A 16,741-nucleotide genomic window follows, 5' to 3' on the forward strand; every position below is an offset into this window, starting at 1 on the left:
GGGGTACACTTCAAACAAACTGCAGAGTCTCTTCTTAAAATCGCTCAGGGTGTGTGACTCCCCTGAGTACTGCGGTAACCAGGCTGCTCACGGTATGTACGGCATTGATAACGGCATTATGGAAGCTGTAGTTGCGGCTGCCACTGGATCTGGCCGGTTTATGGGTGCTGTGGCCGCTGCTGGACCTGGCTGCATCATGGGGCTTGCGGCTGCGGCCTCCACTGAATCTCCACCCGGATTGGACATTTTCTCCTCCCCCCTAGTGAACCTCAGCCAGGCTCTGCGTTTTGTTACCAGAGTCATCGACTGCTCCACCGGCGGTCTGGATGGTGCTCCTTCCCGTTTTCAAGTCCGGTGCCTCCTGCTTTTCATCCGCACACAGCAGAGCACAGAGCGCGGCTTCCTTCGCGCTCTTCCTCTGGCTCCACCCACGAAGACACACCCCCTCTGCTTCTGTCTTGCATTGTAGCGCGACAATGGCAGCGATAAAACAGTTTAATAAAGTCTATGGCGCACAGGACCCAGTTTGCTGGGTTGGTCTATCCTGTTCGTGATGCCAGAAATGTAACACCCGCTAGGGCCGTGGGGCATGCGAAACCAGGTCGGACGGTTCTTAAAGGGGTGGTAACGGCAGCAGTGACCCGGTCCGTGGCCATGGGCGTGCAATTAAAAGGGATGAGAGATTGTTTGTAAGGGACTTCACGTGATGCCACCTGTGGTGTTCGGCTATAGCTGGCTGACGCTGCTTAAGGGGACCGCTGGGGCCGGTGGTGTTGCATCTGAGATGGTTTGGCTCCATACAGGTGGAGCGGGCCCCAGGGCTACCAGAACAGTTTATGAGGGATGGTGGACGTTGGGGTGCAGGAATGAGGGTGCGGGAAAATAAATACTCACATACTGACTGACCCCTCCTCCAGACCAGGACTTTTAGGGAAGGTACCCTGAAACCGGGTTTAGAGCTCCTCCTTCTGGTCTGGAGTCAGGAAAGGTGTTGTATGCAGTGTTACCTGCTAAGGGGATACCTTCTTGCTTCCAGGCATGACATCACCCCCTGTGAGGGAGACATTGCCACTGTGGCATCTGGACTCCTGGGGTGCCACATGAGCATCATAGATACAGTAATCTGCCGAGAAAACAATACAGCAGATCCCAGACATATCATGCTTTCTTCTCTTCTAAATCAGAAAATGTCTAGCAGTGCCATAAGCTCAGACCTGGCAGCAGCCAGTGGGATCAGATACACCCTTCTACTGTTCAGAGAGGTTTGGCAGAAGTGGCCATCATGGAAGAATTGTGGCCAAAAAACTATGCTTTTAATATGGAAACAAGGAAAATTGACTCAACTGTACATATAAACATAGGAAGTGGGGTTAAGTAAAATGGCAGAACGTGCTACGGACGGGCTTGGCTGCATTTATGGGCTTGGCAGCAACCTGAATAAAAGTGAAAAAATATGCAAATATTGGCCTTGCAAACTAGAGTGCCTGTGCCTGTGGGGTGCACTTATGTAGTGCTGGGCCTGATCTAACGATGTGGGCATCAATAATAGACTGTCAGCCAGATACTGTGCACTACATCTGTGTAATTTGCGCCCTATACATCTGTGTTCAATTGTAATACAAGGTGACCACCCCCTGCATGTATCGGTAGGTGGATGAGTGGTTGTACACATTAGTAATGGAACATCTTGCACTGAGGAACACGTCAGATATCTGGGACATATATAATTAGGGAACCACCATTATAAAGTTGCAGTATATGAGGATGACTTGTTATTATACTGTACATGACCAATCCACTTATCTCTATTGCTTCCATAATAAAGAAGTTTGAGCAGTTCTGGAAGGTTAGTAATTTTAACATCAATCATTCTAAAACTGAATCTCTTAGGCTATGTGCACACGTTGCGGATTAGACTTAGGAATTTCTGGGGCGGATTCTGCCTCTCCTGGCAGAAAACGCACCTGCGGATTTGTCGCGTTTTTTGTGCGGTTCCGCAGCGTTTTTTGTGCGTTTTTGCTGCGGTTTTCTTGCGGATTTGCTGCGGTTTTTACCCCTGCGGTTTTCTATAATGGAATGGATGCAAAAACGCTGCAGATTCACAAAAAAGAAGTGACATGCTACTTCTTTTAAACCGCAGCGTTTCCGCAGCGGATTTTCCGCAAAGTGTGCACAGCATTTTTTTTTCCATTGATTTACATTGTACTGTAAATCAATTGTGGATCTGCAGCATTTCTGCACTGAAAAAAACGCTGCGGATCCGCAGAGAATCCGCAACGTGTGCACATACCCTTAACATTTCATATAACAGTGAATTGGTACATTGGTGCATATTTCCATTTACATGGCAACCATCATCCATCACATACTTAGGTATTCAAATTTCCACTTATATTGATGAATTGTTTCAGATAATTACACACTTGTGCTCCAAGACATGACTGAGTACAATATGAAAATACTTATTGTGGCTTGACCACATCAACACAATCAAAATGGAAGTCTTGCCCAGATTTGTAGATTTATTCCAAATAGTTCCCATAACATCACTAAAGCTATTAGCAAATTTGTCTGATGGGCGACTATTCCTGGGATAAGATTTAAAGAAGGTATCCACTAGTCAGACAACCTCTTCTCAATCACCATATTTGACCCATGTAAAATAATAACACCTATGTTCACCTCCGATGCCAGCACCGTTTCAGCGGTGTCGGCACTGGCTCTCCCAAGACTCGCCTGACATTGTTATGTGATCCCTGCAGCCAATCTCTGGTCACTTCCTTCGGATGAAACTGACAGCTGCTGCTGTTCTCTAACATCCTCCCATGACCCCATTATTTGATCATTCAGAATTACCACCAGTAGTAAGGATGGAGACTTTTTTTTTGCCTTGGAAAAATCTTCCCATCCTTACTTGACGCAGATATTTGGCCACAAGATGTCTTGCCTTCTTTTGTACAACTAGATTGCTCCTGCTGCCCAGGTGGATCCATGTCTTGGCTGGCTCCGCTATTGTTTAGTCTACTTTGAGGCTCTATTTGCAGATTCACACACTGAATCAAATCTCTTTTCTGTGTTCTATATCCAGCATACTATTGAGTCTTGCAAACAAGGGATATGCTCCATTAGTTACTTCCTAGGAATGGGAGATGGGGGTACACATATCTGAGGCCAAATGGCAAAAAGCATGTTCTTACACAAAAGTGTATCTCTAGCCTGCTATGCACAGTACAAGAATTCTAATTTTCTGACATTTGCAACACCTTATTACTCAAAATCTTCCCCTCTGTGTCTAAATCTTACTGGCAATGCCAAAAATCTCCTGAAACTAATTGATATATTGATGGGAATGTCCTACCATACAAAGATTCTGGGATGAGATTTACTCACTTTACAACAGTGTTGTTAAAGGATGTCTCAGTGCCTCTTGTCAATTATATCTGGTCCATTCCTCAATATAAGGACTCGTGCTGACGACCGTATTTTCAGTCCAAATGCGATCCGACAAGACATTGAAACACACTCCGACCAATGTTGCTCTATGGGGTGGTGCACATGTCCCATTTTTTCCTTGGACAGAACCAGCCTCAGGAAAAAGTATGCCTGATTTGCATCCTATGTTAGTATTGCACTCTGCAATGAAAGTAAATGAGTTTGTAGAAAATGTCTGACTGCACTCAGATGACATCGAAGTGCAATCCGATTTCCTTACTGACAGAATGGAAAAGATTAAGAAAATTTTTTTCCCCATCATCTCCTCATCCGAGAAACTTGAATCACACTATGCCGACACTGATCAAACTCTGATCTAGTAATAATAATAATCTTTTTTTCTTATATAGCGCTACATATTCCGCAGTGCTTCACAGTTTACACACATTGTCATCGCTGTCCCCGATGGAGCTCACAATCTAGAATCCTTATCAGTATGTCTTTGGAATGTGTGAGGAAACCAGAGCACCCAGAGGAAACCCACGCAAACATGGGAAGAACATACAAACTCCTTGCAGATGTTGTCCTTGGTGGGATTTGAACCCAGGACCCCAGTGCTGCAATGCTAACCACTGAGCCACCATGCTGCCTGATCAGATTTTGATACGAGTAGATGAGTAGCCCACCAGGGCCGTGGGGTACCCGGTACCGCATCCGGTGTTCACAGTGGGTTGTCACGGTGGCGGTGGCACAGTCTGTGGCCCTGGGCGCCCATGTAAAAGGGAAATTGGATAAAGTTTGTGTTCGTGACACCACCTGTGGTATTCAGTCAGTGGGGACCGACGCTGCTTTAAGGGGTCCACTGGGGTGATGTTATGGCAGCTAGATGGTATAACTTCTCACAGGTGAAGTATATCCCCAGGGCTCCCAGTCTGTAGATGGAAGATGGTGAATGGTGCAGTAAAGAACGAGGACACAGGTTTGCAGTCTCTTTACCTGGTTTACTGTAGGTTTCAGGCAACCGCAGTCCAGGGCACCAGATCACAGGTACAGGCAGGGTCCGGCTGGCTTGGAAGCGAATGCAGGGTTCCCCTTTACCAGGTGGAGATGAAAGCCTTCCTATAGCATGGCGGTGTTGTAATCCCTTATTGCCTATGGCTTCTGATAAGGTCCTCACAGTTCTTCTCTGTCCCCCATATAGGATAGGACACAAACCCGTATGACAGGGGACTTGAGCCTCTTTACAGGATCTCTATCATGACCCGGGCTCTATGCGTCACTGTGCCTCCTGGGTATTGAGGCGGATAGGTAACTTGCAGGTCAGCTGTCCTGCCGGTCTCTGTTGTAAGTCTTAGAGTCCCTTACAACCTCAGTGTTCTGGCTACCAGTAATCTGCGCTTCAGAGGGAGGCAGCTCATTCGCAGCTGGTCTCCCCTGATATCCCTCTCCTGTGCATCGCTCTCCTTCACGCTCACTGAACGATGTCCTTTGCTTCTGTATGTCTCTTTCTCCAGAGGCTGTAGTGGATTTCCCCCAGACACAGGGCCACAGGTTACTTAGTACCGGTACTTTCTGTCTCAGTTCTGGGGTTGCCACGGTGGCTGGACCCGGTCCATGACCCTGCTAAGGGGCGTCCAATAAAGGATGATGGTGCGTAGTGCGAGGAATAACGAGGACACAGGGTTCAGTTTCTTTACCTTTTACTGAAGGTTTCAGGATCCTCAATCCCGGGCACTTTCAACAGGGCTGTCTGAGACCGGCCGGTCCGAAGGCACCTCCAGAGTTCCCTTTGCAGGTGGAAATCCGTGTCAACCCACTAGCGCCTGTGTGTTGTAGTGCTTCCCAGCTGAGCATTCAGGATAGTCCTCACAACTTCTGTTCTCGTTCGTTCTAGATCTTTCTCTTCTCCGTCCCCCAAGTATGTTTTGGCTAGGACGCACCTTTATGACAGGTAGGCCTGGAGTTATTCTGGAACCCTAGTGTCGCCCCTCTCCCACGATTGCCTCCTATGTCCTTCTTAGGTGTTGTATGGTAGACAGCCAACCTGTAATTAACTGTCCTGTCGCTGTTTGAAGTAATGCGTAGAGACTGTTACTTCTTCGGTGCTCCGGCCACCGGCTATGCGCCTCAGTAAGATGTTGCCGTTCTCGGGGCACGACTCCTACTGGATCTCCTTTATGCTGATCTCATTTCTCACTGTTCCACAATATCCTTCGCTTTGTGTCTCTTTCTTAGGATACCGCCGCAAGGTAGTGCAGGCGCAGTTCCATAACAATCTGTCCTTTCGCTAGGTACCTGCCAGATTTCCCAGTTCTGACAGGTCCTCCCTGGAGCTCTCCCAGGCTTCGTTCTCCCTAACTTCCTGTCCAACCCCTAGTTTTACCAATGTGAGGAGTGGCCCAATAAATAAGCCTTTTACTCCCCCTAGTGGCCGGAGTGTGAAGTGTAGTGTGTGCTTGGTGATACCTGGTCAGTAGAACTCCTTTAGTGCCATCAGACGTACCATCACTCCCCTTAGTGGCAGAGCAACGTTACTGCAACGACCAGATCTCTGGGGCGCTGCAGTAGTACTTCAGACTACAGGGTCCCTTCAGACCTTCTGACACTCTATGTCTGTCTGCCCTCTCCTCTGTCTCTCTCTGACAGGAACTCTCTCTCTTTCCCTCCAAACCACAATATATAGGGGAGTCACCTAGGAATAGGATCAAAAGCTCCCCCTTGTGGCTTGGAGAGTGAACATGTTGTGTGCATTCTGATTACCTAATAAAGAGATATCCTTCATCTCTTCCAAGCATAACATCACTCTCCCCGTGAGGAAAGCAATGTCACTGTGACGGCCAGGACCTCTGGCGTCACATATAACTAGCATAATCAACCCAATTCTCTAGGATAAGTGAAAATATGCTAGTGTGACTCTAGCCAAACACAGCGAGGATGGTAATCACTGAAAATCTACTGCCACCACTTCTCTGAGTGGGTTATTGAGAAAAATATTACAATTTTACAGTCCTCAGAGGTTGATATCTTTTAATGGCTACCTGAGAATATGGTAACAAATACCAAGTTTTTCGAGACTACTCAGGTATCTTCATCAGGCATAGAATAATACAAAATCTGAAGAATCACATATTTATATGCAACAGGGCACAGGAATAATGCAGTAAATTAAGCAAGTGAAGTGAAGGGGAGAAACAGTTATGGCAGTAACTATTGGAACCATTCATAGATAAGGAGTGTGAAAATTTTATTGTCTTCTGATTGAGGTCTGGTCCAGGGTTGTGATGCCCCCATGAAGTTTGAAGAGCACATTCCTTATATGATGTAAAAACACATAAATCCACGCAACTCATACATTCCTGCTCCGAACGTGTGAAAAATCATAATACGTTTTGTACTCCCAGACTCTTCTGTTTTCTTAGATTTTAGGTTACTTTCAATACTAGCAATTTCATGTCTATGATCAGGGCTACAAAAATGTTTGGTTACAGGTAGATCTACAGTATTTGTATTTCTTTTATTGTGTGACAATGAGAATTCATTCTTGTTCTACATTTTTGTCCTGTTTCCTTGGTTGACTGGGTTACTGAGATAAACTACTATATGAGCATAGACAATATGATTTCTGATGGCAATGACCAAAATGATGCATTTATCCATACAAAATTGCACCAGGTTTTAGAAATCTTCATAACTGTGTGTGTGGCGCCCCTGAGGGTTCAGTCGCCACAGAGGTGTTGTGCCCCACTCTCAGGTAAGGAGGGGACACCACCCAGGACTCTAACATTCACACTCAACACATATCAGTTCAGTCTGGGCACCTGGATGTACCCTAAGGGAGGAAAGTCTCATCTCAGGCTGGATAGGAAAGGGTGTTGGGGAGTGGGTGGGGAAGGTAGGAAAAGGGGAGAAGCTTACTAGTGAATTAGAACAGTCTAGAAGCAGACAGTGAGTCTGCATGGAGAAAGAGAAGAGAGCAGACGTGTGACAGCAGTTGGTCCTGAGATCAAAAGAGAATGACATTGCAGAATGGAACTAAAGAAGGAATAGAGAGAGATAAACAGAAGAAAGCTCCCGGAAGAATAGAAGGGGTCCTAGAGGCATGGGTAGTGAGCAATCCACCCCTGGGGCTCATATCCAGAAGTGGAGGGACCAGGTCGCAGTGAGGGACTGGCCCTCAAACTAGTGGAGAAACTAAGGACTCAGCTAGATAACCGGAGGCTGTGGTATCTGTATGTGCCACAGCCACATACACCCATACTTTGTCAAAAAGGCAGCCATATAGGAACAAGGGGACTCAGAGGAGCAAAGAGTTTGTATGTTCTCTCCGTGTTTGCGTGGGTTTCCTCCGGGTATTCCGGTTTCCTCCCACATTCCAAAGACATACTGATAGGGAATTTAGACTGTGAGCCCCAACGGGGACAGCGATGAAAATGTGTGCAAACTATAAAGCGCTGCGTAATATGTTAGCGCTATATAAAAAATAAAGATTATTATTATAGGAGGTCGACCAACAAGGTCGGCGGCTGCTGGCTTGGGACACTGGGGAAAAAAGCTGGGCAGGAGAAGGGGAAGCCAGTGTAGTGAGACGGCCAGAGAAAGAACATATGAAAGGAGTCTAGGAAAGGTGCACCCCAATCTACCTGGGAGTTTGCTGGACCACTCACCAGGAGAACACAGCCTCCGACTGGCGTTTGTGCACTGAAAACTGTAAGTAAAGCATTAGAAACTGCACCTCGCTGTGTCCTCACATTTATTTACTGCGCCATCCATCCTGAATACCACAACAGCCATCACCACCATATTGTAACCTAAGTACCCTGAGACTAAAGCTCTGCCTGTGGAGAGCTGTACCAACTCTGCTGCATCACCATCAGCCCCAGCGGTCTCTTAAAGCAGCGTCAGCTAACATCACACATTTGCTGAATACCACAGGTGGCGTCACGAACAAGCTTTATAAAATGTATTCCTCATTTACTTCATCCCCTTTTATTGGACACCCAGGGCCACGGACCGGGTCACCACTGCCATGACATGTCTCCTTTAAGAACCGGCCAGTAGCGAGTACCCCACGGCTCTGGCGGGTGCTCCAGCTTGACGTCACACACAGGATGGACCGACCCTTATAAATCGCGTCCTGTGCTTCATAGACTTTGTTGAACTGTGCGAAATCTGCCGCCATTACTGTGCCACGAGGCACGCAGGAGAAGAAAGACGTGGGCAGGATCTAGCTGTGAGGCACGAAAATCATGAACGACCCCTGCAAATACTCCTATAGAATAAGGACATGTCCATCAGCCTCCTGATTTGCTATGGTGGGAACGAGAAGAAAAAGAAGGCCCGCCCATGAATCAAAGAGCAGGAGCAACATGTGGGTGTTGCAGGGAACCCGGAACCAAAGATGGCGAGTGGAGGCCACCCGGAGAGTGGGGAAGCAGCAGAAGACTTTCCCGGTTGAAGGGAGGAGGACCCGGACCAACTGACATCTGAGGATCTGGTGCTCCTGGGAGCTCAAGTGGAGAAGCTGAGCCATCAGCTCCTGGGCATGGCGCTAATCACAGTGAGCAGGTGGAAACTAGCCCTGTGGAAGAAGACCAAGTTAGAAGAGCAGAGTCCCATCCTGCAACGAGCATCTGCAGCCTCGGCGGAAGAGACCAGCACCGGAGGGACAACATCTATAGCAGGTATTGAGACCAACCCTGCCCCGGTAACCAACCCAGCTCCGGCGATTGACCCCACTCCAAAGACTGACCTTGCCCCGGCCACCAACAGCCCCGCTCTGCAGACCGAGGAGACACTAGTGGGCCCATTTCCAATACCATCAGCCCCCCAACCTGGTTGGGGTCACTATAATCTCCCGTGGGACCAGGCATTAGGCATAGAGGGCCGCATGAAAGCTCCGCTGGAGCCCACAGGCACACCACTAGAGGTGAGCCCAGAGGGAGTGGTGTTCCAGTGGGAGAATCCGGGGACAGAACTGATCGGGCTCCCTGGGGAGGCTCAACCAGAGGGGTCCCACATAGAAAACACCAGCTGGGAGGAATATGGTCAGCGCCTAGAGCTCAATTGGAAGAAAGAGGATGAGGAGCGCGATGCCCGGTGAAGGGCCATAGAAGAACGCAACCTGAAGACAAAAGCTCAGGCCCTCAGGGCCAAACAAGCAGTCCGGGGCCCATGGAGGCAGGGCACCGTAGTGGCCTTCTAGCTTAAAAAGGGATGGGGTTTCCTTAAAGAGCCTGGACTGTTGGCTTAGTTATTTGTCACCCGGCGGGACATAGAGTCGCACCTCCTGGAGGGATACCCTGAGTGAGATCTGTACCCAGGGGACAGCGTGACTTACACCCGTCATTGGGTGAAAAAGGCTGGTATGCCCTGAACGTAAGGAAGTGTAAACCCACAGTTCCTGGTCCAACAGCTGCCAGTCCTGACAAAGCAGCAGCACCAAAACATCACACATTTGCCAAATACCACAGGTGGCGTCACGAACAAACTTTATAAACTTTATTCCCCATTTACTTCATCCCCTTTTATGGGACGCCCAAGGCCACGGACCGGGTCACTGCTGCCGTGACACGTCCACTTTAAGAACCAGCCCGGTACCGAGTACCCCACGGCCCTGGAGGGCGCTCCATGTATCTACCTACATGCCCTCCTATTGTGTCATTTGCTCATCAAACTCGCTTTTTTGTGTCTGATTTTTTTTTGTACCGTTTTTCTATCCTTCCCTCTTTGTTTTCTTTACTTCTTTATATGACATTTTGCATTGCTAGTCATATATTTCTGATTTATACTACATTATTAAATTCTTTGATGAAACTATGTAATATGGCAGTGGGCTGCATTCCCTCTAATGCTGTTCTGATAGCGCTGTAAGCTGATTTTGTAAATGTGTCTTTTATTTAAAATATTTCTAAATTTAAAAATTTGGATAGAAATATTTGACAGAAAAAGAAGAGAGGTTATTAGAAGAGACATTCATATAAAAGATACCTGGAAATAGATTCCCACACATATCATCATCATCATCATCATCACTTTGGTTTCATTACAGGTAAGGCTACTTTCACACTAGCGTTTTTTCAATACGTCGCAATGCGTCGGTTATGGGAAAAAACGCATCCTGCAAAGTTGTCTGCAGGATGCGTTTTTGCCCCATAGATTAACATTAGCGACGCATTGACACACGTTGCAACCGTGCGACGATTGCGCCATGTTGTGGCGAACCGCCGGGAGCAAAAAACATTACATGTAACGTTATTTGCTGCCGATGGTCCGCCATTTCTGACCGCGCATGCGCGGCCGGAACTCCGCCCCCACCTCCCCGCACCTCACAATGGGGCAGCGGATGCGCTGGAAAAATGCATCCGCTGCCCCCGTTGTGCGGCGCATTCACTGCTAGCGTCGGTACTTCGGCCCGACGCAGTGCGTCGGGCCGAGTCCAACGCTGGTGTGAAGGTAGCCCAATCCACACCCAAATTGAATGAAGTCTTGCTATTATACATCTGCTCTACCTCACTGAAAAAAAAATCGCTGTTTGCTAACGATCCCTTCCTCTTTTATATCAAATTACTGACAGGGCTGTGATTTATAAGAATAGGAATAAAAGAGAACTACCCGGAATATGTTTTCTGTAAGCAAGTTATCCTGGCGGATGGGCATTTATAATGTATATTTCCCCATTCAAGATGTTTCAAAAATAAAAAGAATTGTTGCACTGTTACATTGTGTTTGTCTGGAGCATATTTTATATGGCTAATGAAAAGCTAAGTTCCATTAATAATTTACAAGCTTCCTCGCTGAACTTCTCCCACTTTTGGTGTTCTTGCTGTAGCTACTCTGGCTTACTTCATTCGAGGCACTCCATGCTCCATACCCTGAAAGGTGAACTGAGGCTTTTTCTTTCTTTTCATGAAAAAATAAACGGTTCTTTTATTCATGGTATAATATTAAGGGTATGTTCACACGTTCAGGATTTCCATCCTTTTTTTTTCAGGACAGTTTTTTTAAAAAACTGCAGCTCTTGGCAGAAAACGCAGGTCCTTTTTTTGGTCCTTTTTTTGTCCTTTTTTGATGCGTTTTTTGATGCGTTTTTTTATCCTTTTTTTATGCAGTTTTCTATGCAGAGACTGTGTGTTTCCTAGGAAGCTTTTTAGGGCTAAAATGGCTGAAAATACCCTAACCCTACCCCTAACCCTAACCCTACCCCTAACCCTACCCCTAACCCTAACCCTAACCCTACCCCTAACCCTAACCCTAACCCTACCCCTAACCCTACCCCTACCCCTATTCTAACCTTAGTGAAAAAAAAAAAAATTCTTAATTTTTTTATTGTCCCTACCAATGGGGGTGACAAAGTGGGGGGGGTGTCATTTACTATTTTTTTATTTTGATCACTGAGATAGGTTATATCTCAGTGATCAATCTTTGATCGCTTTGGAGCGAATCTGCCGGCCGGCAGATTCGGCGGGCGCACTGCGCATGCGCCCGCCATTTTGCAAGATGGCGGCGCCCAGGGAGAAGACGGCCGGACGGACACCGGGACGCCGGGTAAGTATAAGGGGGGGAGATTAGGGCACGGGGGGGGCATCGGAGCACTGGGGGGGGCATCGGAGCACGGGGGGGGGCATCGGAGCACGGGGGGCGGGATCGGAGCACGGGGGGGCAGCCACACTCCGCCCACGCACTTCCGCCCGCTCCCCCGCACTTCCTGCTGCAGCGGTTCTGCACATCAAATCGCAGTAAAACCCGCAGATATATTTTTGATCTGCGGGTTTTACTGCGATTTTGACCTCACAATGGAGGTCTATGGGTGCAGAACCGCTGCGGTTCAGGAAAAAGAAGTGACATGCTCCTTCTTTTTTGCCGCAGCTATTCTGCGCGGCTTTTTAAACGAAATTACGGACCATGTGCACAGCAGTGACTGTTTTCCATAGGGTTACATTGTTATGTACCCTGCATGGAAAACTGCTGCGGAACCGCAGCGGCAATACCGCTGCGGTTCCGCAGGAAAAAACGCACTGTGTGAACATGGCCTAAGTCAGTTCCTTGCTCAATTTTAGGGTATGTGCACACGTATTCTTGAGGTCTGTGGATTTTTCCGCAGCGGATTTGTGAAAACCACAGGTAAAAGGCACTGCGTTTACCTGCGGATTTCCTGCGGAATTACCGCGGTTTTTGTGTGGATTCCACTGCGGTTTTCTATTATGGAGCAGGTGTAAAACTGCTGCGGATTCCGCACAAAGAATTGACGTGCTGCGAAATGTAAACCGCTACGTTTCCGTGCAGTTTTTTCCGCAGCATGTGCACTGCGGATTGCGTTTCCCATAGGTTTACATTGTACTGTAAACGCATGGGAAACCGCTGCGGATCCGCAGCAAAATCTGCAGCGTGTGAACAAAGCCTAAAAGTTTGACCCAAATGACTCCCGTAAAGCAGCCCCACCAGAAAAACTGGGTGTGCAGATATGTATTTAGTGGAAAAAGCTACTACTATATACAACTAATATAAAACATAAATGTACAAGGAACTAAAGGTGACACCTAGAGTTACATAACCATTAGAAGTTTGTCAGCGGTGTCAGTGTTGACATGAGTGTGAACCATTCGGATAGGATGAAGAAACCAAAAAGAAGAAAAGCCGAGGAGCGGTTTGAGATGTAAATTAATGTAGAAGGACAAAGGATGAGGCCGGCGTCACACTAGCGAGTTTTACGGACGTATGAGAAGCGCAGAAAATACGGATTAGTACACGGTACAATGATTCTCTATGGCCCAGCTCCTATCTGCCGTATTTTACGTATCCGTATTATACGGTCTTGTACGGCCGTAGAAAATCGCAGCATGCTGCGTTTGTCAGCGTATTGCGCAAAAAATCCACCAATGAAAGTTAATGGGGGTGAGAAAAATACGGATTACACAAGGACCATGAGTGTGACTTGTGAGAAATACGCAGCGGTGGTCTATAGAAAAGCCGGCAATTCAGTGCGGTGTACAGTAAAATCACACTGACAGGTTAGAATAGAATTTCATACAGTGCTAGATAGTAAAAGCCGTCAATTGAATTACCGGCTTCTCTGCTATCTCCTTCCCCAACCCAAAAGGATATGACACATGGTTTACATAAAGTAAACCTTTTCATATCCCTTTTTTTTGCATATTCCTCACTACTAATGTTAGTAGGGTGTATGTGCAAAATTTGGGCGCTCTAGCTGGTAAAATAAAGGGTTAAATCGCGGAAAAAACGTAGCTACCTAGACTTGCGGTGCTGCGCCCCCTGCTGGCATAAGCTCAGATGAATTCGAGCGTGGGAATTTTTCTGAATATTTTCTCACGCTCGGGTTCATCTAAGGTTATGCCAGCAGGGGGCGCAGCACCGCAAGTCTAGGTAGCTACATTCCCCTGCTTTCTATTCATTCCCCGGGTTTTTACAGGCAGGGGCGGCTGCATTAGCAGGCTTCTGCTTGTAAAATTATTTAACCCCTTCAGATGGATTTACAGCGTGGGACAAGACTGAACGACGGAAGGTATGGAATATTGTTGTTTTTTTATTTTAACTTTGTTTCAGGTGACAAGGGTCTTCAATTGTATTGAGAGTATAATAATAACAATTATGTCTTATTGACACCTCTCCATTATTAACTTGGCTTAATGTCACCTTACAATAGCAAGGTGACATTAACGCTTTATTACCCCATATCCCACCGCTACACGGGAGTGGGAAGAGAGTGGCCAAGTGCCAGAATAGGCGCATCTTACAGATGTGCCTTTTCTGGGGTGGCTGGGGGCAGATGTTTTTAGCCGGGGGGGGGGGGCAATAACCATGGACCCTCTCCAGGCTATTAATATCTGCCCTCAGTCACTGGCTTTCACACTCTGGCGGAGAAAATTGCGCGGGAGCCCACGCCAATTTTTCCGTGATTTAACCCTTTATTTTAACAGCTAGATCCACCAAATATTACGCACATACACTTGTAACATTACTAATGAGGAATATGTAAAAAAAATAAGGGATATGAAATGGTTTACTGTATGTAAACCATGTCTCATATCATGTCGGGTTTGGGAAGGAGATAGCAAAAGCCGGCAATTGAATTACCGGCTTTTCTGCTATCTAGCACTGTATGAAATATACATATATATACAGTATATATATATATATATATATATATATATATATATATATGTGTGTCTCACTGACATTATATATATATATATATATATATATATATATATATATATATATATATATATATAGACTGTATACATATGTTTTAACGAATATTTGAGCCCATGGATCCATTGTATGTCAGTTTTGCAAGCCAGCGAGAAAATCTCGCTGTACGGATGCAATACGGATTACATACGGAGGATGACATGCGCAAAATACACTGCCACACCCTGCCTACGGATGACATACGGATCACTATTTTGGGAACATTTCTGCATATTACGGCCGTAAAAAATGGACCGTATTTTCGTACGCCTAGTGTGACGCCGGCCTATTAGGTATAAAAGAATAGGCTTTATTGAATAAAGTATAAGTGAAAGTGGCAGCAAAGCAAAATAAATAGGATAAGATGTCTATAAAAACGGTAGTAACAATCATATTGAGAGCATAGAGTTTTAAGTTAGAAAAGGTGCAACAGTGCTATAAATGACCATGGAGAAACGTAGATGGTATTTCTATCTTTAAAGCTCTGAGTGTCAGACTTTTTTTCCTTTTTCTTTCTCCCCTTTTTTCTATTTCTTCTAATTTTCCCCTTTTCCATTTCTTCTTCTTCCTTTTCTTTTCTCCTTTTCCTTACATCATGTAAGATCCATACGGAGATTCACACCAGAAGGATATCTAGTTTCCAAGACCAGAATCCAAACTGATTCTCTATTGTGACTTTGATACATTTTAGGATATGTAGGAGATATTTTCCAAGGTACATTCAGAATGTCTTCCCAATGTGCCTGATCAATATTGCAGCGCCCCAGGGTCCTGGTCGTTGCAGTAATATCATTCTCCTCTAGGGGGGAGTGATGTTACGTCTGATGGCAATAAGGGAAATCTTCTTACCAGGTATCACAAACCATACACCACACTTCACACTCCAGTCCGCCATTGGGAGCTATGCTCCTATTTAGTAGGACACTCTTCACAATTAGGTAAAACTGGTGGGCTGGATAGGAAGATAGGCAGAAGCTGATTGGGCTTCACCCAGGCAGCACCTGTCAGGCAGACAGGGGGAAAGGAGGAACATCTAAGAGCTGCAGACAGAGTGGTCCCTGACAGGGGTGGGATCCTGTCAGAGGCCTAGATAGAAGGCCACAGAGCTGCGCCTGCCCGACGTGCGGCAGCATCCTAAGAAAGGACTCAAAGAGAATTGTGTTGTAGCATGTGAGAAATGAAGTCATAGCACAGGAGAGGAAACCAGAAGGAGTTCTGCCCTGCAAAAGGCTGCCTCCTTCTGAGGCGCAGAATCCGGTAGCTGGAACTCCGAGGGAGCAATCGTCTCCAAGCCTTGCTCCAGAGACCGGCAGGACAGATAATTCCACGTTACCTGCCCGCACCTACACCCAGGAGGCACAGTGGCAACTTGTGGGGGCTGAGGCGTGATAGGGTCCCTGTAAAAAGCCTCAGGCCATCAGTCATATGGGTTGTTCCTATGCATCTGGGGGACAGAGAGAAAGACTTAACATCTAGGACACCAACAACAGTTGTGAGGACCTCACCAAGAAGCTCAGCAGGGAGGGACTACAACACTCAGGCACTAGAGGAAGGCTACTGATTTCCACCTGGATAAGGGGACTCTGGAATTGCCTTCAGACCGGCTGGACTCTGCCTGCCCTGTGATCTGGTGCTCTGGACTGTGGATGCTGAAGCCTTCAGTAAAAAGGTAAAGAGACTGCAACCTTGTGTCCTCGTTCTTCACTGCGCCTCACACCATCCACCATCTACACTCTGGGAAGCCCTGGGGACATACTTCACCTGTGGAAGGTATACCATCTAGCTGCCATCACATCACCCCAGCAGACCCCTAAGCAGCGTCAGTCACCCTGACCGAATACCACAGGTGGCGTCACAAACACTATCCCTTTAAAGACCTTTCCCCCATTTATTAACGGAAGTCCCCTAGGGCCACGGACCGGATCAGCCACCGTGACATCCCCCTCGAGAACCAAAGGGCCCGGCTCCGAGTACCCCAATGTCCTTAGGGGGGCGATCCAATATTTCCCAGGTCCTGCTCCAATTTGGACTATAGGTTCGCACATCAAATTTTGGCAATGAAACAGAAATTACATTTTGATATTATAGCCTTCTCAACTTC

This window comes from Ranitomeya imitator, chromosome 2 (genome assembly GCF_032444005.1).
Source record: "Ranitomeya imitator isolate aRanImi1 chromosome 2, aRanImi1.pri, whole genome shotgun sequence".
NCBI classification, from domain to species: Eukaryota; Metazoa; Chordata; class Amphibia; order Anura; family Dendrobatidae; genus Ranitomeya; species Ranitomeya imitator.